Source organism: Tursiops truncatus, chromosome 14 (assembly GCF_011762595.2).
Source record: "Tursiops truncatus isolate mTurTru1 chromosome 14, mTurTru1.mat.Y, whole genome shotgun sequence".
Taxonomy (NCBI): Eukaryota; Metazoa; Chordata; class Mammalia; order Artiodactyla; family Delphinidae; genus Tursiops; species Tursiops truncatus.
Genome location: NC_047047.1, coordinates 60,965,898 through 60,987,499, shown reverse-complemented (window position 1 = coordinate 60,987,499; position 21,602 = coordinate 60,965,898). Strand labels below are relative to the sequence as shown.

Sequence of the window (21,602 nt, the reverse complement as noted above, 5' to 3'; positions counted from 1 at the left end):
AAAGTATGAATAAAATGCAGATAAGAAATTTTAAAATAAAAAGCAAGGTTAATTTTATATGTGTTATATAAATATATATCACATATAAATGATTATATATGTATCCGAAAATTACCCTTAAGGTTTTCTCTTACTAAGCTAATGATTTAAATAAACATTATACATTTCTTTTAGTTGGGCCACTATCCCTGTGCACAGTTCATTGAAATGGACTAGAGTTTAATGTTAAAATAAATCAGAGAATATATGAATGAATTTGGAGCTAATATATAGGTAAATATTATGTAAAAATTCAATAAATCACCTTTGCATTATTTACCTCTTTTTTTAAATTTAACAAATTTTTAAAATTACAATGACTACAATCAATTTCCATTGAGATATTATAATAAAAACACATAAAGTCACACTACTGGGAGGTTAGAAACTCAAATTGCTAACACACCATCTATATGCTTACGAGCAATATATTGCATGTGGTGCCTATAGTGTGAACACAGATATCACGGCAATCTAGGCAAGACACTTAAAAAAAATAAGTCTAATCTTAGCTATGGCAGGCCCAGGTTGAATTGACATATTAACCGCTTGTCTTCCATAGTCCCCCTCTTACTTGTCCTTGTGACTATTAGCCCCTTAACTCTTTCCCAGTGAAACCTGAGCCTCTTCCACTAGATAACTAAAATCCATGCCATCCCCTGGTGACACAGAGTGCTCTAGTATCTTCTGCCTAAGCCATTTCCTCTTTCTACTAACTTCATTTCTTTGATGGTGTGACTGTCCTCTAATTTGCTTGTGTGCTTCAAAAATGTGGTGTTCAAAATGGAACAAAATAATCCAATTGATGAGACCAGTACAATGTACTGTTAAATTGTGATTATTTGAAATCTGGATGCCTGTCTTGTATTTGTATTTTCAAAGCCCTGATGCTGGGATACAATTCTCCATGACTCTCACATTTCTGCACGGCTTGCAAGCAAAGGCGCTGACTGCCTTTGTGTCCAGATTACTTTTTCAAAGATGTTTGTATAGCAAATAGCTGTGGGAGATATTATATATGCTTCACAGCCAGGGCAGGTTTGTTTACTGTTCAGTGTAATAAAAATAGTTTCCCTCTGTGACAAAGGGCAAGTTTGCTTACTGTGCATTGCAAACTTGGTTTCTCTCCCAAAATGCAACCCATTTCATATGCACCTGTCACCTACCCCTTTTTACCTCACCCTGTGGGAACTGGACCTCAGGGAACTTACAAAAAATGATATTCGAGTCATTGCTTATTAATGAGTAATAAACTACTCTTTGTCTCTGACCTAGAAATCTCTTGTCTTCTGTCAGAGTTCATGAAACTGTGGCAAGTTAACTTGTTGCTTGCAAATAGGTTACAATATTAGAAAGTTCTTTTTGTATTACTTTTGACACTGTTAACTCTATACATAGTCTCATTCTAAGTTTCTTAGTTATTTTTGTAACTTTCTATGTGAATAACTATGTGGTGAAGGTTCTTTCCATCTTAAGTGTTGCTCACTGATTATTTTAACACCTGTTAACCTGCTTCTATAAAATCTCATCTTGTTGATTTTAACCTGTAGTTTCATTCTGTACACTCAAAGTTTTTTTTTTCACTTATATATACTTACTGCCTCTCAGATTTCTGGCTGACAAATATGAAATCTATATTTATGCCATTGGCAAAAAGAATTGAGACATGCAGAGAAGTTGCTCTAAGGCATGTTAATCAAGAACTTTCTCAGGGATAACAAATAAATAAATTGATAATCTTCAGATGTGGCTGTGAAACCAGCAACAAATCCCTCACACAGTATCATCACCAACATTTTTTGGTCATCTTTTCTGTAAATATGTCATGTAAAACATTTTTACTTGAAGTTTATATGTATCTAAACTGAAGTTGAGATACAATATTTCTAATTTATTATTCCCTTCACTTAGAAGTTCAATAAACCTATTTTAAAAGAAAAAATGAGGTTACTTTGAAATGCTTTGGGACTTCCTTGGTGGCACAGTGGTTAAGAATCCACCTGCCAGTGCAGGGGACACGGGTTCAATCCCTGGTCCAGGAAGATCCCACATGCCACAGAGCAACTAAGCCCATGTGCCACAACTACTGAGCCCACATGCTGCAACTACTGAAGCCCACGCACCTAGAACCCATGCTCTGCCACAAGAGAAGCCACCGCAATGAGAAGCCCACGCACCGCGACGAAAAGTAGCCCTCACTAGCTGCAACTAGAGAAAGCCCGCATGCAGCAACAAAGACCCAACGCAGACAAAAGTAAATAAATAAACAAACAAACAAGAAATGCTCTGTCCTTATTGAACTCCTTTTGGTCTCAATGTTCACATTATTTAATGCTAAATGAAAACAAAATATTTGTTAGTACACTTTTGTACAGTTTTTAGAAACTACAATTTTCTCTTTTAAGGAAAGAAAATAAGTATATGCCTGTATTATCCTGGTTATTTTCCTTTTCTCTATGATTTCACAAATAGCAGAATGGTAATTTTCTCTAGAAATGCTGAGATTCATCTTACTGAGATTAAAAGTGACTAAATTAACTAAATATTTTCATCTCTCACTGGATACCCCATTATTTGGGTCTATAATTTCTTCTTTTTCTTTTTCAGCTTTATTGAGATAAAATTGATATATAACATTGTGTAACTTTAAGGTGTAAAATGTGATAATTTGATATGCATATATATATATTGTGAAATGGCTACCACATTTCACAATATAGTTAGTTAGTTAACACATCCATAACCTCACAAAATTACCATTTTTCCTGTGTTTTTTTCTTTTTTGTATATTTTTGGTGATAAGTACATTTAGGATCAAGCCTTTTAGGAACTTTCAAGTATATACTATAGTAGTGTTAACTCTAGTCACTATGATATACATTAGGTTCCCAGAATTTATTCACCTATAACTGGAATTTTGTATGCTATGACCAACCTCTTCCCACTTCCCCAACCCCCAGCCCCAGACAACCACTGTTTACATTCCACATATAAGTAAAACCATATAGTATTTTTATTTCTCTATGTGACTTATTTCACTTAGAGGAATGCCTTCAAGGTCCATCCATATTGCCACAAATGAGAGTATTTACTTCTGTTTTATGGATGGATAATATTCCTTTGTGCATATATGACCCATTTTCTTTATGCACTTATCTGCCATATATTGGCTTTTGTGAATAATGCTATAATGACATTGAGATGCAGATACTCTATTAAAGATAGTGATTTAATTTCCTTTGGATATATACTCAGAAGTGGGATTGCTGGACCATATGATAGTTTTAAAAATTTTTTTGAGGAACCTCCATACTGTTTTCTACAGTGACTGAACAAATTTACATTCCTACCAATAGGCACAAGGGTTCACTTTTCTCCACATCTTTACCAACACTTGTTATCTATTTGTTTGATAATAGCCATTCTAACAGAGATGAGATGATATCTCTTTGTGGTTTTGATTTGCATTCCCCTGAGGATTCATGATGCTGAGTATCTTTTCATGTATCTTCGGACATTTGTATGTCTTCTTTGGAAAAGTGTCTATTTAGATTCTCTGCCCGTTTTTTAATCAGATTGTTTGGGTTTTTTGTTTTTGCTTTTTTTTTTTTTTTTTTTTTTTTGCTATTGAGGTGTGTGAGTCTGATGTATATTTTGGGAATTAACCCCTTATCAGATATATGGCTTGCAAATATATTTTCCCATTCTGTAGGTTGCCTTTCTATTTTATTGTTTCTTTTGTTGTGCAGAATCTGTTTAGCTTAATGTAGTCCTGCTAATTTATTTTTGCTTTTGCTGCTTATGTTTTTGATATCATATCCAAACTACCATTGCCAAAACCAAAGTCAAGAAGCTTTTTCCCTCTTTCCTCTAGTTTCATGTCTTATGCTTACGACTTTAATTCATCTGGAGTTATTTTTTGTGAGTGGTATGAGATAGGGGTCCAATTTCATTCTTTTACACATGAATATCCAAGTCTCACAGCACACCTCACTAGTCCTTTTAATCATCCAATCTTGGATTTATTTTGCTCCAATGATCTGAAATTTCTTTGCTGGGCTCCTTGACTTTCACAAAGTACCTCTTGTCCATGGGTGATTGTCTAAATCAGTGTTCTTTGAAGGGAAGACAGTAGAAAACTCTTATTTCAACATGTCGATGATATTGCTCTGCAATTCCTCCTTTAAATTATTTATTTTTAAAAATCTGAAGATCATTCTTCTTGTTGAAGTAGATGAAAGCCAAGTAGGATTTGGTACTCTTTGGCATTCATTAAAAATATGCCATCCTCTCCCAGTAATGAGATTTCTTGCTCTTTTACTTTGGACATAAATTTAAAATACTGAGTGCAAAAATTTTCACAACCTACATTTTATTATTTCCTTTAGCCTTATTAACCTTCTCTTATAGACCTTTGTATTTGTTGAAAATGTTTCCATCTCCCAATCATTTGTAATCTTGTTTGGAAGTTGACTATCAGAGTTCTTTTAATATCCATTCTGATTTCATCATATACATACTTATTCTTCCTGCTCTTTAGCTTTATTCATAATTATACTCTAAGAATTTCTCTTTGAGCTCTCCCATATTCTTGAGTTATAGTTTACTGCACTGTTCATTATCATAAAAACATACCTAATTTTTTACAACTCTATTGTTTTTGCATGATTGAAAAAATGTATATATAATGAAAAATTCCATATTTGTTTTTTCACTTTTGGAACTTGAAATGATGTGCTGTTTATAAGCAAATGAACATGTTTTATTGGTCAGAATGATAAACAGTATTATTGAAAGAGACTGGGCTTAGATTCCAGAAATTCTGTTAAAAATCACTGGGTAGCAAGTATGTATAAGGCACCCAGTCCCTTTTCTGATACATAGTAAATGCCCAACAAATATTGGTTTTCTACCTCTCAGAGTCTTAGTTTCCTTATTTATAAAATAATAATGATCTTATACATTTTTATGAATAACAATGTATCTGAAAGACTCTATAAAATGAAAAGATATCTTAGATTATTGTTTTTCATAACATCCAAGGAAGAAAGTGTACACAATTGAAGTAATAATTTGTCAAATATATTAGTTTTTACAGACTGAGGCTTCCAGAAGTGAACTGCAGAATTCAAGCCTCCTATCTGCAACAGTGATGGTAATGATGATTATCCTAATGATAGCAGCTCTCATTTATTAACCATCATGTGCCAGATATTTTGGCAAGTGATTAGATTGTAGCAACACATTTAAATCTCAAAACAACTCAATGAAATAAGTACAGTTAATATTTTTATTTTCCAATTGATAAAACTGTGTTATAGGACAATGGGATACTTTTGCCCTGGTCATATAACTAGCCAGTGGTTGATCTGGGTTTTGAAATAAAAAGTCTGACACCAGAACCCCTGCTCTCAAGCACATAATTGTTACCACAATTATGGTAATATATTACCACAATATATTTTGTCTCTTAGTTATAGGAAGCATAAGTTCTGCTCTTTCTAGACTACAGCAATATTTATTCCTCCCGTCCTCTGTTTTTATCCTAACCAACTTTCTAGTAAAATCAGATTCAAGGATTTCTCTTCAGGCAAATTATCTCTTCTACAGGCTAGCTTCTATTTCATATTATAAAGTATATAATTTAATGTATAATATACCATATAATATAGTATAAATGAAATGTAATTATGTATTAGTAATCCCTTGCTGTGACAAATTACCCCAACATTCAGTATCTTAAAACAACAAACATTCACTATGTCATAGTTTTTGTGTCTCATGAATTGGGGATGCCTGCAGCTCAGAGTCTCTCACAAGGCTGCAATCAAAGTATCAGCTGGGGCTGCAGTCATCTCAAGGCTGGCTGGGGGAGAATTTACTCCCAAGCTCACTCCTGTGGAAGACTTCAGGTCCTTGCTGAATTTTACATTAATTTTACTCCAAAAAATTTACTTTAATGCCTTTTTTGATTATTCTAATAACCTCTGATAAACCCCATTAGGTGAACTTAATGGAATAACTACTTATTGGAATATGCCATGTATTAAAAATGTATTTAATTATGCAAAAACAAGTCTGGCATCAAGGTATGTACAGTAAAAGAAAATAAGTAAAACAGGTGCACAGATAATTATAATATAAAGCTGACTTTAAGAAATATCATAAAAGATGTATACCTGAAATAAAACAGAAGTTCAAAGGGATTATTTCCCTTTTAAGGGAAATGAGAAAAGGTATGTGAATGGTCTGTAATAGACAGATATTGATCAGGATATTATAAATATTTGGAAGAAAATTGGATATATCTGCCAAAACCTTATCCATTTTCTTCTGTTCCTCTATTACTCCGTTTTTCCTCCTCCTCACTCTTCTTTAGATTTCAACGTCCAATTTACAATATTAATGACGCAGTGTTTCTAATAGTAAATCAATGATTTTTCTAGGCTTAGAATGTTTAGTGAAACAGCAGACTGACTTCATTCAACTCTAATATATCCTCATTATCAATATAAAAATGTACTTCCATTTTTAAAAAGCATGCCCATTGTCATTTAAAATTTGCACTTTAATAAGTGGGTTTTTGCTGAACCCCAAAGCTGAACCCCAGGAGCTGTGCAAACAAAGAAGAGAAAGGGAAATATCTCTGTGCAGCCGCAGGACCAGATTAAATCCCCACAGTCAACTTGATGAACACTGCATCTGTGGAATACCTGAATAGACAATGAAATATCCCAAAATTGAGGCAGTGGACTTTGAGAGCAACTGTAGACTTGAGGTTTGCTGTCTGCTACCGATTTGTTTCTGATTTTTATATTTAACTTAGCTTAGTTTTTAGTGCTTGTTATCATTGGTGGATATATTTATTGGTTTGGATGTTCTATTCTTTTTAATTTTTTATTTTATTTATTTATTTTATTTTATTATTTTTTAAATTTATTATTGATTTTATTTTTTAATTTTATTTTATTTTCCTTCCTTTTTTCTTATTCCTATTCTTCTGGACCGTGTGACTGACAGGGTCTTGGTGCTCCAGCCGGGTATCAGGCCTAAGCCTCTGAGGTGGGAGAGCAGAGTCCAGGACATTGGAGCACCAGAGACCTCCTGGCCCCATGTAATACCAATCGGTGAGAGCTCCCCCAGAGATCTCTGTCTCAACACAAAGACCCAGATCCACCCAATGGCCAGCAAGCTCCAGTGCTGGATGCCCCATGCCAAACAACTAACAAGACAGGAACACAACCCCACTCATTAGCAGAGAGACTGCCAAAAATCATAATAAGTTCACAGATACCCAAAAACACACCACGGGATGCAGGAAGGACCACCCAAAACACAAGATCCAGTCCCACCCACCAGAATACAGGCACCAGTCCTCTCCAACAGGAAGCTTACACTAGCCACTGAACCAACCTTACCCACTGGGAGTAGACACCAAAAACAATGGGAACTACAAACCTGCAGCCTGCTAAAAGTAGACCCCAAACACAGAGAGTTAAACAAAATGAGAAGACAGAGAAATATACAGCAGATAAAAAGCAAGGTAAAACCCCACCAAACCATACAAATGAAGAAGTAGGCAGTCTATCTAAAAAGGAATTCAGAATAATGATAGTAAAGATGATCCAAAATCTTGGAAATCGAATGGAGAAAATACAAGAACGTTTAACAAGAATCTAGAAGAACTAAAGAGCAAACAAACAATGATGAATAACACAATAAATGAAATTAAAAATTCACTAGAAGGAATTAAGAGCACAATAACTGAGGCAGGAGAACAGATAAGTGACCTGGAAGATAAAATAGTGGAAATAACTGCCGCAGAGCAGAATAAAGAAAAAAGAAAAAAAGAATTGAGGGGGTGGGGCTTCCATGGTGGCACAGTGGTTGAGAGTCCGCCTGCCGATGCAGGGGACACGGGTTCATGCCCCGGTCCAGGAAGATCCCACGTGCCGCGGAGCGGCAGGGCCCATGAGCCATGGCCTCTGAGCCTGCAAGTCCAGAGCCTCTTCTCCACAACGGGAGAGGCCACAACAGTGAGAGGTCCGCATACGACAAAAAAAAAAAAAAAAAAGAATTGAGGGCGGTCTCAGAGACTTCTGGGACAAGATTAAACGCACCAACATTCGAACTGTAGGGCTCCCAGAAGAAGAAGAGAAAAAGAAAGGGTCTGAGAAAACACTTGAAGAGATTATAGTTGAAAACTTCCCTAACATGGGAAAGGAAGTAGTCAATCAAGTCCAGTAAGTGCAGAGAGTTCCATACAGGAAAAACACACCAAAACACATACTAATCACACTTTTAAACATTAAATACAAAGACAAAATATTAAAAGCAACAAGGCTAAAGCAACAAATAACATACAAGGGAATCCCCAAAAGGTTAACAACTGATCTTTCAGCAGAAATTCTGCAAGCAAGAAGGGAGTGGCAGGACATATTTAAAGTGGAGAAACAGAAAAAAAAACTACAACAAAATTACTCTACCCAGCAAGGATCTCATTCATATTCAACAGAGAAATTAAAATCTTTACACACAGGCAAATGCTAAGAGAATTCAGCACCACCAAACCAACTCTACAACAAATGTTAAAGGAACTTCTCCAGGCAGGAAACACAAGAGAAGGAAAAGACCTGCAATAACAAACCCAAAACAATTAAGAAAATGGTAATAGGAACATACATATCGATAATTACCTTAAATGTAAATGGATTAAATGCTCCCACAAGAAGACATAGACTGGCTGAATGCATACAAAAACAAGACCTATATATATACTGTCTACAAGAGACCCATTTCAGACCGAGGGACACATACAGACTGAAAGTGAGGGTATGGGAAAAGATATTCCATGCCAATGGAAATCAAAAGAAAGCTGGAGTAGCAATACTCATATCAGATAAAATACACTTTAAAATACAGACTATTACAAGAGTAAAAGAAGGACATTGCATAAAGGTCAAGGGATTAATCCAAAAACAAGATATAACAATTGAAAATATTTATACACCAAATACAGGAGCACCTAAATACATAAGGCAAATGCTAACAGCCTTAAGAAGGGAAATCGACAGTAACACAATAACAGTAGGGGACTTTAAAACCACACTTTCACCAATGGACAGATCATCAAAAATGAAAATAAAAAAAGAAACACAAGCTTTAAATGACATATTAGAAAAGATGGACTTAATTGATACTTATAGGGCATTCCATCCAAACACAGCAGCATACACTTTCTTCTCAACTGCTCACAGAACAGTCTGCAGAAGAGACCATATCTTGCATCACAAATCAAGCATTGGTAAACTTAAGCAAATTGAAATTGTATCAAGCATCTTTTCTCACCACAACGCTATGAGATTAGATATCAATTACAGGAAAAAAACTGTAAAAAAATACAAACACATGGAGGCTAAATAATACGCTACTAAATAACCAAGAACTCACAGAAGAAATCAAAGAGGAAATCAAAAAATACCTAGAATCAAATGACAATGAAAACACAATGACCCAAACCTATGAGATGCAGCAAAAGCAGTTCTAACAGAGAAGTTTATAGCAATAAAATTCTACCTCAGGAAACAAGAAAAATCTCAACTAAACAACCTAAAATTACACCTAAAGCAATTAGAGGCAGAAGAACAAAAAAAAAAACCAAAGTTAGCTGAAGGAAAGAAATAATAAAGATCAGATCAGAAATAAATGAAAAAGAAATGAAGGAAACGATAGCAAAGATCAATAAAACTAAAAGCTGGTTCTTTGACAAAATAAACAAAATTAATAAACCATTACCCAGACTCATCAAGAAAAAAAGGGAGACGACTCAAATCAATAGAATTAGAAATGAAAAAGGAGGAGTAACAACTGACACCGCAGAAATACAAAAGATCATGAGAGATTATTACAAGCAAAACAATGGACAACCTGGACGAAATGGACAAATTCTTAGAAAAGCACAACGTTCCAATACTGACAATGAAGAGATAGAAAATATGAACAGATCAATCACAAGCACTGAAATTGAAAAAGTGTTTAAAAAACTTCCAATAAACAAAAGCCCAGGAAGAGACGGCTTCACAGGCAAATTCTATCAAACATTTAGAGAAGAGCTAACACCTATCTTTCTCAAACTCTTCCAAAATACAGCAGAGGGAGGTATACTCCCGAACTCATTCTATGCGGCCACCATCACCATGATACAAAAACCAGATAAAGATGTAAAAAAGAAAGAAAACTACAGGCCAATATCCCTGATGAACATAGAAGCAAAAATCCTCAAAAATATACTAGCAAACAGAATCCAACAGCATATCAAAAGGATCATACATGATGATCAAGTGGGGTTTATCCCAGGAAGGCAAGAATTCTTCAATATACACAAATCAATCAATGTGATACACCATATTAACAAATTGAAAGAGAAAAACCATGTGATCATCTCAATAGATACAGAGAAAGCTTTCGACAAATTCAACACCCATTTATGTTAAAAACCCTGCAGAAAGTAGGCATAGAGGGAACTTTCCTCAATATAATAAAGGCCATATATGACAAACCCACAGCCAACATCGTCCTCAATGGTGAAAAACTGAAACCATTTCCACTAAGATCAGGAACAAGACAAGGTTGCACACTCTTACCATTATTATTCAACATAGTTTTGGAAGTTTTAGCCACAGCAAACAGAGAAGAAAAAGAAATAAAAGGAATCCAAATCAGAAAAGAAGAAGTAAAGTTGTCACTGTTTGCAGATGACATAATACTATACATAGAGAATGCTAAAGATGCTACCAGAAAACTACTAGAGCTAATCAATGAATTCGGTAAATAGCAGGATACAAAATTAATGCACAGAAATCTCTGGCATTCCTATAAACTAATGATGAAAAATCTGAACAGTGAAATTAAGAAAACACTCCCATTTACTATTGCAACAAAAAGAATAAAATATCTAGGAATAAACCTACCTAACGAGACAAAAGATCTGTATGCAGAAAATTATAAGACACTGATGAAAGAAATTAAACATGATACAAATAGATGGAGAGATATACCATGTTCTTGGATTGGAAGAATCAACATTGTGAAAATGACTCTACTACCCAAAGCAATCTACAGATTCAATGCAATCCCTATAAAATTACCACTGGCATTTTTCACAGAACTAGAACAAAAACTTTCATAATTTGTATGGAAACAGAAAAGACCACGAATAGCCAAAGCAATCTTGAGAAAGAAAAATGGAGCTGGAGGAATCAGGCTCCCTGACTTCAGACTATACTACAAAGCTACAGTAATCAAGACAGTATGGTACTGGCATAGAAACAGAAATATAGATCAATGGAACAGGATAGAAAGCCCAAAGATAAACCCATGCACATGTGGCCACCTTATCTTTGATAAAGGAGGCAAAAATACACAGTGGAGAAAAAAGAGCCTTTCAATAAGTGGTGCTCGGAAAACTGGATAGCTACATGTAAAAGAATGAAATTAGGACACTCCCTAACACCATACACAAGAAAAAAATCAAAATGGATTAAAGACCTAAATGTAAGGCCAGACACTATCAAACTCTTAGAGGAACACATAGGCAGAACACTGTATGACATAAAACACAACAAGATCGTTTTTGACCCACCTCCTAGAGACATGGAAATAAAAACAAAAATAAACAAATGGGACCTAATGAAACTTCAAAGCTTTTGCACAGCAAAGGAAACCATAAACAAGACCAAAAGACAACCCTCAGAATGGGAGAAAATATTTGCAAATGAAGCAACTGACAAAGGATTAATCTCCAAAATTTATAAGCAGCTCATGCAGCTTAGTAACAAAAAAACAAACAAACCATTCCAAAAATGGGCAGAAAACCTAAACAGACATTTCTCCAAAGAAGATATATAGATTGCTAACAAACACATGAAAGAATGCTCAACATCATTAATCATCAGAGAAATGCAAATCAAAACTACAATGAGATATCATCTCACACCAGTCAGAATGGCCATCGTCAAAAAATCTACAAACAATAAATGCTGGAGAGGGTGTGGAGAAAAGGGAACCCTCTTGCACTGCTGGTGGGAATGTAAATTGATACAGCCACTGTGGAGAACAGTATGGAGGTTCCTTAAGAAACTACAAATAGAACTACCATATGACCCAGCAATACCACTACTGGGCATATACCCTGAGAAAACCATAATTCAAAAAAAGTCATGTACCACAATGTTCATTGCAGCTCTATTTACAATAGCCAGGACATGGAAGCAACCTAAGTGTCCATCAACAGATGAATGGAAAGGAAGATGTGTCACATATATACAATGGCATATTACTCAGCCATTAAAAGAAACGAAATTGAGTTATTTGTAGTGAGGTGGATGGACCCAGAGTCTGTCATACAGAGTGAAGTAAGTCAGAAAGAGAAAAACAAATACCGTATGCTAACATATATATATATGGAATCTAAAAAACAGAAACGGTCATGAAGAACCTAGGGACAAGACGGGAATAAAGAGCCAGACCTACTAGAGAATGGACTTGAGGATATGGGGAGGGGGATGGGTAAGCTGGGATAAAGTGAGAGAGTGCCATGGACATATATACACTACCAAATGCAAAATAGATAGCTAGTGGGAAGCAGCCGCATAGCACAGGGAGATCAGCTAGGTGTTTTGTGACCACCTAAAATGGTGGGATAGGGAGGGTGGGAGGGAGGAAGATGCAAGAGGGAAGAGATATGGGGATATATGTATATGTATAACTGATTCACTTTGTTATAAAGCAGAAACTAACACACCATTGTAAAGCAATTATACTCCAATAAAGATGTTAAGAAAAAAAAAAAAATCTTCCAACAAAGAAAAGTCCAGGACAGATGGCTTCAAAGACAAATTCTATCAAACATTTAGAGAAGAGCTAACACCTTTCCTTTTCAAACTCTTCCAAAATATAGCAGAGGGAGGAAGAGTCCCAAATTCATTCTACAAGACCACCATCACCCTGATACCAAAAGCAGACAAAGATGTCACAAAAAAAGAAAACTATAGGCCAATATCACAGATGAACATAGATGCAAAAATCCTCAACAAAATACTAGCAAACAGAATCCAACAGCACATTAAAACGATCATACATCATAATCAAGTGTAGTTTATCCCAGGAATGCAAGGATTCTTCAATATACACAAATCAATCATTGTGATACACCATGTTAAAAACTGAAGGCTAAAAACCATATGATAATCTCAATAGATGCAGAAAAGTTTTGACAAAATTCAACACATATTTATGATAAACTCTCCTGAATGTAGGCACAGAGGGAACTTACCTCAAATTAATTAAGGCCATATATGACAAGCCCACAGCCAACACTGTTCTCTATGGTGAAACCCTGAAACCATTTACTCTAAGACCAGGAACAAGACAAGTTTGCTCACTCTCACCACTATTATTCAACATAATTTTGGAAGTTTTAGCCATGGCAACCAGAGAAAACAAAGAAATAAAAAAAAATCCAAATCACAAAAGAAAAAGTAAAACTGCCATTGTTTGCAGATGCCATGATATTATACCGAAAGAATCCTAAAGATGCTACCAGAAAAGTACTAAAGCTAATCAATGAATTTGGTAAAGTAGAAGGATACAAAATTAATGCACAGAAATCTGTGGCATTCCTATACACTAAAGACGAAAAATCTGAAAGAGAAATTAAGGAAACACTCCCATCTACCATGCAACAAGAAGAATAAAATGTGTAGGAATAAACCTACCTAAGGAGGTAAAACACCTGTACTCAGAAAACTATAAGACACTGATGGAAGAAATTAAAGATGATATAAACAGATGGAGAGATATACCATGTTCTTGGATTGGAAGAATTAATATTGTGAAAATGACTATATTCCCCAAAGCAACCTACAGATTCAATGCAATCCCTATCAAATTACCAATGGCATTTTTCACAGAACTAGTTCAAGAAGTTTCACAATTTTTATGGAAACACAAAAGACCCCGAATAGCCAAAGCAATCTTGAGAAAGAAAAATAGAGCTGGAGCAGTCAGGCTCCCAGACTTCAGACTATACTACAAAGCTACAGTAATCAAGACAGTATAGTACTGGCACAAAAACAGAAACATAGATCAATGGAACAGGATAGAAAGCCCAGAGAGAAAACCACACCCATATGGTCACCTTATCTTCGATAAAGAAGGCAAGAATATACAATGCAGAAAAGACAGCCTCTTCAATAAGTGGTGCTGGGAAAACTGGACAGCCATATGTAAAAGAATGAAATTAGAACACTTCCTAACACCACACACAAAAATAAACTCAAAATGGATTAAAGACCTAAATGGAAGACCAGATTCTATCAAACTCTTAGAGGAACACATAGGCAGAACAGTCTATGGCATAAATCACAGCAAGATCCCTTTTGACCCACCTCCTAGAGAAATGGAAATAAAAACAAAAATAAACAAATGGGACCCAATGAAACTTAAAAGCTTTTGCACAGCAAGGGAAACCATAACCAGACAAAAAGACAACCCTCAGAATGAGAGAAAATATTTGCAAACAAAGCAACTGACAAAGGATTAATCTCCAAAATATACAAGCAGCTCATGTAGCTCAATATCAAAGAAACAACACAATCCAAATATGAGCCGAAGACCTAAAAAGACATTTCTCCGAAGAAGATATAGATATTGCCAGCAAACGCATGAAAGGATGCTCAACATCACTAATAATTAGAGAAATGAAAATCAAAACACAATGAGGTATCACCTCACACCAGTGAGAATGGCCAACATCAAAAAATCTACAAACAATAAATGCTGGAGAGGGTGTGGAGAAAAGGGAACCCTCTTGCACTGTTGGTGGGAATGTAAATTAATACAGCCACTATGGAGAACAGTATGGAGGTTCCTTACAAAACTAAAAATAGAACTACCATATGACCCAGCAATACCACTACTGGACATATACTCTGAGAAAACCGTAATTCAAAAAGAGACATGTACCCCAATGTTCACTGCAGCACTATTTACAATGGCCAGGACATGGAAGCAACGTAAATGTCCATCGACAGATGAATGGGTAAAGAAGATGTGGCACATATATACAATGGAATGTTACTCAGCCATAAAAAGAAACGAAATTGAGTTATTTGTGGTGAGGTGGATGGACCCAGAGTCTGTCATACAGAGTGAAGTAAGTCAGAAAGTGAAAAACAAATACCATATGCTAACACATATATATGGAATCTAAAAAAAAGGTTCTGAAGAACCTAGGGGCAGGACAGTTATAAAGATGCAGATGTAAAGAATGGACTTGAGGACACGGGGAGGGGGAAGGGTAGACTGGGACCAAGTGAGAGAGTGGCATGGACATATATACACTACAAAATGTAAAATAGGTAGCTAGTGGGAAGCAGCTGCATATCATAGGGAGATCAGTTCAGTGCTTTGTTACCACCTAGAGGGGTGGGATAGGGAGGGTGGGAGGGAGGAACAACAGGGAGGGGATATGGGGATATATGTATACATATAGCTGATTCATTTTGTTATACAGCGAAACTAACACACAATTGTAAAGCAATTATACGCCAATAAAGATGTTTAAAAAAAAGTTTAAATCCATGTGTAGTATATTTACTTTTTATTTTTAGTATCCAGACTGTGACTGGATATAAATGCTTTAAAATACTTAAAGAATTCAAGAAATAAAGTTATTAAAAGAAATTTTGGAGCACACTTCAGTAGGAAGCTCATTCACTGAAGACTAAAAAAAGTTTTAAAAATTATTTTGACAAAATTAAATATTATACGAACATTTGAACTTCGGATGGGAAACAAAAAGTTACAGTTGAGGTTCTCAGTTCATCATCCAGCTGACTTTTGTGAGTACTCAGCACCCACCTGGTAACATACAAAGAACTAAAGAATATTTGCGTTTAGGGGTCATGGTCTTTGACTCTACAGTAATGACATATTGAAGAAGTATTACCTATATTGGTCCACAATACAGCCATGCAGTCTGCCAGAATCAATCTCAGTTCCAGTGGCTATTAGTTTTGTGGCCTTTGCCAAGTCATATCACCTCTCCAAGCTTCATTTTTCTCAGCTATAGTAAAAACTTATACTCATAATGCTATATGAGACAATACAGGTAAAGTTTTTGCAAAATATCTAGGACATAGAAAACGCTTAGTATATATTAGCTGCTATAATTCACCATTAACAAGGTATTTTGTGTATCTGTTAAACACATGCCCTTTCTCATCACACATTCTTGTTTGTTTCCAAAAGAATATTTCAACTTGAAGAGAATAAAAGGTATATGTGTAATATTAAAGATTGACTCATAAATATTAAATTATTGCTTGAAACAGTATATTCAGTTTAACTACTGAGCTATAATTATTACATTCCCAATCTTTTATGCATATAAATGTGTGTGATAATTCTTTCCTTTATATAAAGATATGCATGTAGTGTGCCTGAAAATATAGAATCATCATTCAGTGGTGTTCAATTTATGGAGAACTCAATTCACAGTTTATTTTAAAACTCTGATTTCTTTCTTCAGGTGGCTGGCCTTATGGACAATATATTATACACCATACATCCCTACCATTGCTGGATGGCCTGGTTCACCAACAGTTCAAATTAAGATAATGCAGTCTAAGAGTTAAGAGAATGAATTGATTTGATAGTGCTCTATTAAATCAATTTAGGCTACCATAAAAGTAGCTGTAAAAGAATTTTCAGTACTTTATTGTTGTTAGAATTCTATAACCAGTATCTCTTGAGAAAACTGCAGTTTCCTCTAGATCAATATATAAATCTGTGTGGTATTCCAAATTGTTTCTGCCAGTTTCAACTTAGATGCTATAGGCTTTCCTTGAGCTAAAATCCAATAGAATATGATGCTTTCCCTATCCAAGATTCTCAAGGAATTCACCTTCTGGAGAACTGAGACATTTTGTTCTATCCATTTTATTTTAGCAGGTGTTCAATAAAACTTTTCTGAATTATTCTATTTACATTCCAATTCACAAATGACTGTATTAAACTAGAGATTTAGCTGAGATTGTAGATTTCCATAATGTAGGCTGCAAACTCAAATGCCAGGTCCAGGCAGGTAATATCCATGATTAAATTGTTCTCTCTTTTTAGATGATTTGGGGAATTTTTATTTTTGCCTCATTTAAATGGTGATAACTGCTCTTCAACTTATTTCAAGTATTATCAGTCAGGAATATGGTTTTCTCAGATATGACATCTGAACATATGATATAACATGTCCAGATTTTTATGGGAAATATTTAAAATGTTATCTAAATGTAACAAAACAAAGGGATGCAGTTTGTTAGTGTATTTTTGCTTTGTTTTTTGGGTTTTTTCTTTTTCCTTTTTTTCTTTTTTTTTCCAGGAGGGGAGGTTGCTGGAGCAAATCAGCCCCCAGTCCTGGATAAGACGTCATCTCAGTGAATCGATGCTCTTATGAGTTTCACGATTGGCATGTTAGATATTGTTTTCCTTGAACATCCTCCCCCGCCATATTTACTCTCTTGGTTGATATCTTGAACAATACAACCAGTAAAACTCAACCTCAAGATATGACTGTATAGTCATTATACATTGAAGACTTTCATAACCCTATGCAAATAGATCACTTAAGGCCATAAATGGAAGGAAAGAGTAGTTTACAAATAAATGGTTTTCAATGACAATCTGAATTTCAAAACCTTACTGGAAAACAAACATGGCAGAAAATATAAAGAATGCGGGAGTTTGGACATAGCAAACAGTGTTATAGCCTTTAAAAGTCAACCCTGCCTGTGTCATCCGCCATCTTGTGCGAAGCAAGGTGGCCTCCACGTTCCCCGAACGTCGTCTTCGCTTCTGCCTCGACCGCCCCTTGATCACAGACATGTCTCGGGACCGGTTCCGAAGTCGGGGCGGTGGCGGTGGCGGTTTCCACCGACGCGGAGGGGGAGGCGGCCGCGGCGGCCTCCACGATTTCCGCTCCCCGCCACCCGGCATGGGCCTCAATCAGAACCGCGGACCTTTGGGGCCCGGCCCGGGCCAGGGCGGCCCCAAGCCTCCGATCCCGCCACCGCCTCCGCACCAGCAACAGCAGCAGCCACCGCCGCAGCAGCCGCCACCACAGCAGCCGCCGCCGCTTCAGCCGCCGCCGCTTCAGCCGCCGCATCCGCAGCCGCCGCATCAGCCGCCGCCGCCGCCACAGGACTCATCTAAGCCTGCCGTCCCTCAGGGACCCGGCCCTGCTCCCGGAGTAGGCAGCGCTCCCCCGGCCTCCGGCTCCGCGCCGCCCGCCACACCCCCGACTTCGGGGGCCCCCACGGGGCCAGGCCCCACCCCGACCCCGCCGTCCGCTGTCACCTCGGCGCCCCCCGGGGTGCCCCCGCCCGCGCCGCCGAGCAGCGGGGTCCCCACCACCCCCCCTCAGGCTGGCGGCCCGCCGCCTCCACCCGCGGGGGTCCCGGGCCCCGGGCCTAAGCAGGGCCCAGGAGCCGGCGGCCCCAAAGGCGGCAAAATGCCAGGCGGGCCGAAGCCCGGCGGCGGCCCGGGCCTAAGCACTCCTGGCGGCCACCCCAAGCCGCCGCACCGAGGCGGCGGGGAGCCCCGCGGGGGCCGGCAACACCACCAGCAGCACCACCAAGGGCCGCCGCCGGCGGGCCCGGGGGCTGCAGCGAGGAGAAGATCTCTGACTCCGAGGGGTTTAAAGCCAACTTGTCTCTCTTGAGGAGGCCTGGAGAGAAAACTTACACTTAGCGTTGTCGGTTGTTTGTTGGTAATCTACCTGCTGATATCACGGAGGATGAATTCAAAAGATTATTTGCTAAATATGGAGAACCAGGAGAAGTTTTTATCAACAAAGGCAAAGGATTTGGATTTATTAAGCTTGAATCTAGAGCATTAGCTGAAATTGCTAAAGCTGAACTTGATGATACACCCATGAGAGGTAGACAGCTTCGGGTTCGATTTGCCACACATGCTGCTGCCCTTTCTGTTCGAAATCTTTCACCTTATGTTTCCAATGAACTGTTGGAAGAAGCCTTTAGTCAGTTTGGTCCTATTGAAAGGGCTGTTGTAATTGTGGATGATCGTGGAAGATCTACAGGGAAAGGCACTGTTGAATTTGCTTCTAAACCAGCAGCAAGAAAAGCATTTGAAAGATGCAGTGAAGGTGTTTTCTTACTAACAACAACTCCTCGTCCAGTCATTGTGGAACCCCTTGAACAGTTAGATGATGATGATGGTCTTCCTGAAAAACTTGCACAGAAGAATCCAATGTATCAAAAGGAGAGAGAAACCCCTCCTCGTTTTGCCCAGCATGGCACATTTGAGTATGAGTATTCTCAGAGGTGGAAGTCCCTGGATGAAATGGAAAAACAGCAGCGGGAACAAGTTGAAAAAAACATGAAAGATGCAAAGGACAAATTGGAAAGTGAAATGGAAGATGCCTATCATGAGCATCAGGCAAATCTTTTGCGTCAAGATCTGATGAGACGCCAGGAAGAATTAAGACGCATGGAAGAACTTCACAATCAAGAAATGCAGAAACGTAAAGAGATGCAATTGAGGCAAGAGGAGGAACAACGTAGGAGGGAAGAAGGGATGATGATTCGTCAACGTGAGATGGAAGAACAAATGAGACGCCAAAGAGAGGAAAGTTACAGCCGGATGGGCTACATGGATCCGAGAGAAAGAGACATGAGAATGGGCGGTGGAGGAGCAATGAACATGGGAGATCCCTATGGTTCAGGAGGCCAGAAATTTCCACCTCTAGGTGGTGGTGGTGGCATAGGTTATGAAGCTAATCCTGGAGTTCCACCGGCAACAATGAGTGGTTCCATGATGGGAAGCGACATGCGTACTGAGCGCTTTGGGCAGGGAGGTGCGGGACCTGTGGGTGGACAGGGTCCTAGAGGAATGGGGCCTGGAACTCCGGCAGGATATGGTAGAGGGAGAGAAGAGTATGAAGGCCCAAACAAGAAACCCCGATTTTAGATGTGATATCTAGGCTTTCATTCCAGTTTGTTTTTGTCTTTTCTTGTTTAGATAGCAATCTTTTAAATTCTTGCATTTTAGTAAGAAAGCTACCTTTTTATGGATGTTAGCAGTTTATTGACCTAATATTTGTAAATGGTCTGTTTGGGCAGGTAAAATTATGTAATGCAGTGTTTGAAACAGGGGAATTTTTTTTTCCTTTTTTTCCTTTTTTTTTTTTTTAACTGTATAATGTCCCTCAATTTATGGCAGTGTACCTTGTGCCACTGATTTCCAAAGTGTACCAATTTTTTTTTTTTTACTGTGCTTCAAATAAATAGAAAAAATAGTTAAGATTTTGATCTTCAACTTTGCCATTCATGCTTCTATGCACATTAGGCTAGGTGTTCCACTTGGAAAGCATAAGAGTGTCTAGGCCTTTGAGTGGCATATGCCATTTCTGGGAAATGTATTTGTAGGCTAAGTATTGCTTTCTACATTTAAGTACCCCCTTGTTTTAAAAAGAAGAAATGCATATTGAATAGTTTCATGATTTGATTTGTTTGGCATTATAGGAAGCAAGCCGGTGCTAGTATTTTCAAATGGCTATGTAAGCAAAGCTGAACTGTAAATCTTCATTCAGGAATGTGTATTAAGATTATGGAATGGGTGTAAGACTATTGGTAGGGGGAGAAAGTGGGTATGACTTAAATGGATCTTTTACGGCCCTATGATCTATCCTTTCCTTGAAAGTTTCTGAAGAACAAGTGGAAAGATCATTTTGTTGCATTCCTCCATTCTTGTTTTTTAAAGAACGAGTCCCAAGCCCTACGAACGGCTTGTATTGAACATTCACATCTGAATTAAAGATTGTTAAACATGAAAAAAAAAAAAAGTCAACCCTTCATATAACCGATTCACTGTGCTGTATCGCAGAAACTAACACAACACTGTAAAGCAGCTATACTTCAATAAAAATTATTTAAAAAAAAATGCTACACATGACATATTCCAATAAAAAAAATGGTAAACCCTTCTATCACAGGTTGGAGCTTAATCAATAAATGGGAATAATTATAACATATGGCAAAGAAAACAAACGAAGTTTTTCAGCACTGCATATAAGGATCATGAGAATTCAATTTCTTGGCAACATCTAATTAGGATGCAACCTGCCGCTCAGCTCCTCCTTGAATGTGTTATGATGATAAACCATCAGAGTAAAAGAGCATATGGGTCTCATTCACTCATTTAATAAACATATATTTCTGGGCCAAACATTAGACTTAGTGCTGAAAATGTATCAGCGAACCCTCCCCGTGGCCCCAGAAAGGGTCTCTATTCTTGAAACAGCTGATGCTGACAAAAATATAAATGTGGGTAATGTGAAGATTTGTCTTTATGTCTTCTTTCTAAGGGCTCAGTTATGGAAACAACACTATTTTTTTTAACCTCAGAATAATTTCACCTGAGAGATGGTTCAATTTTATACATGCCTACAACCAGATAGAGCATTATTTTTCTTCTAAATTTATATACGA

At 37.4% G+C, this 21,602-nt stretch overlaps 1 pseudogene; it reads left to right on the top strand.

Annotated features, from left to right (window-relative positions):
• Positions 1 to 17,928: 17,928 nt before the first annotated feature.
• Positions 17,929 to 20,956, top strand: LOC117307930 (splicing factor, proline- and glutamine-rich pseudogene; annotated as a pseudogene).
• Positions 20,957 to 21,602: the final 646 nt, after the last annotated feature.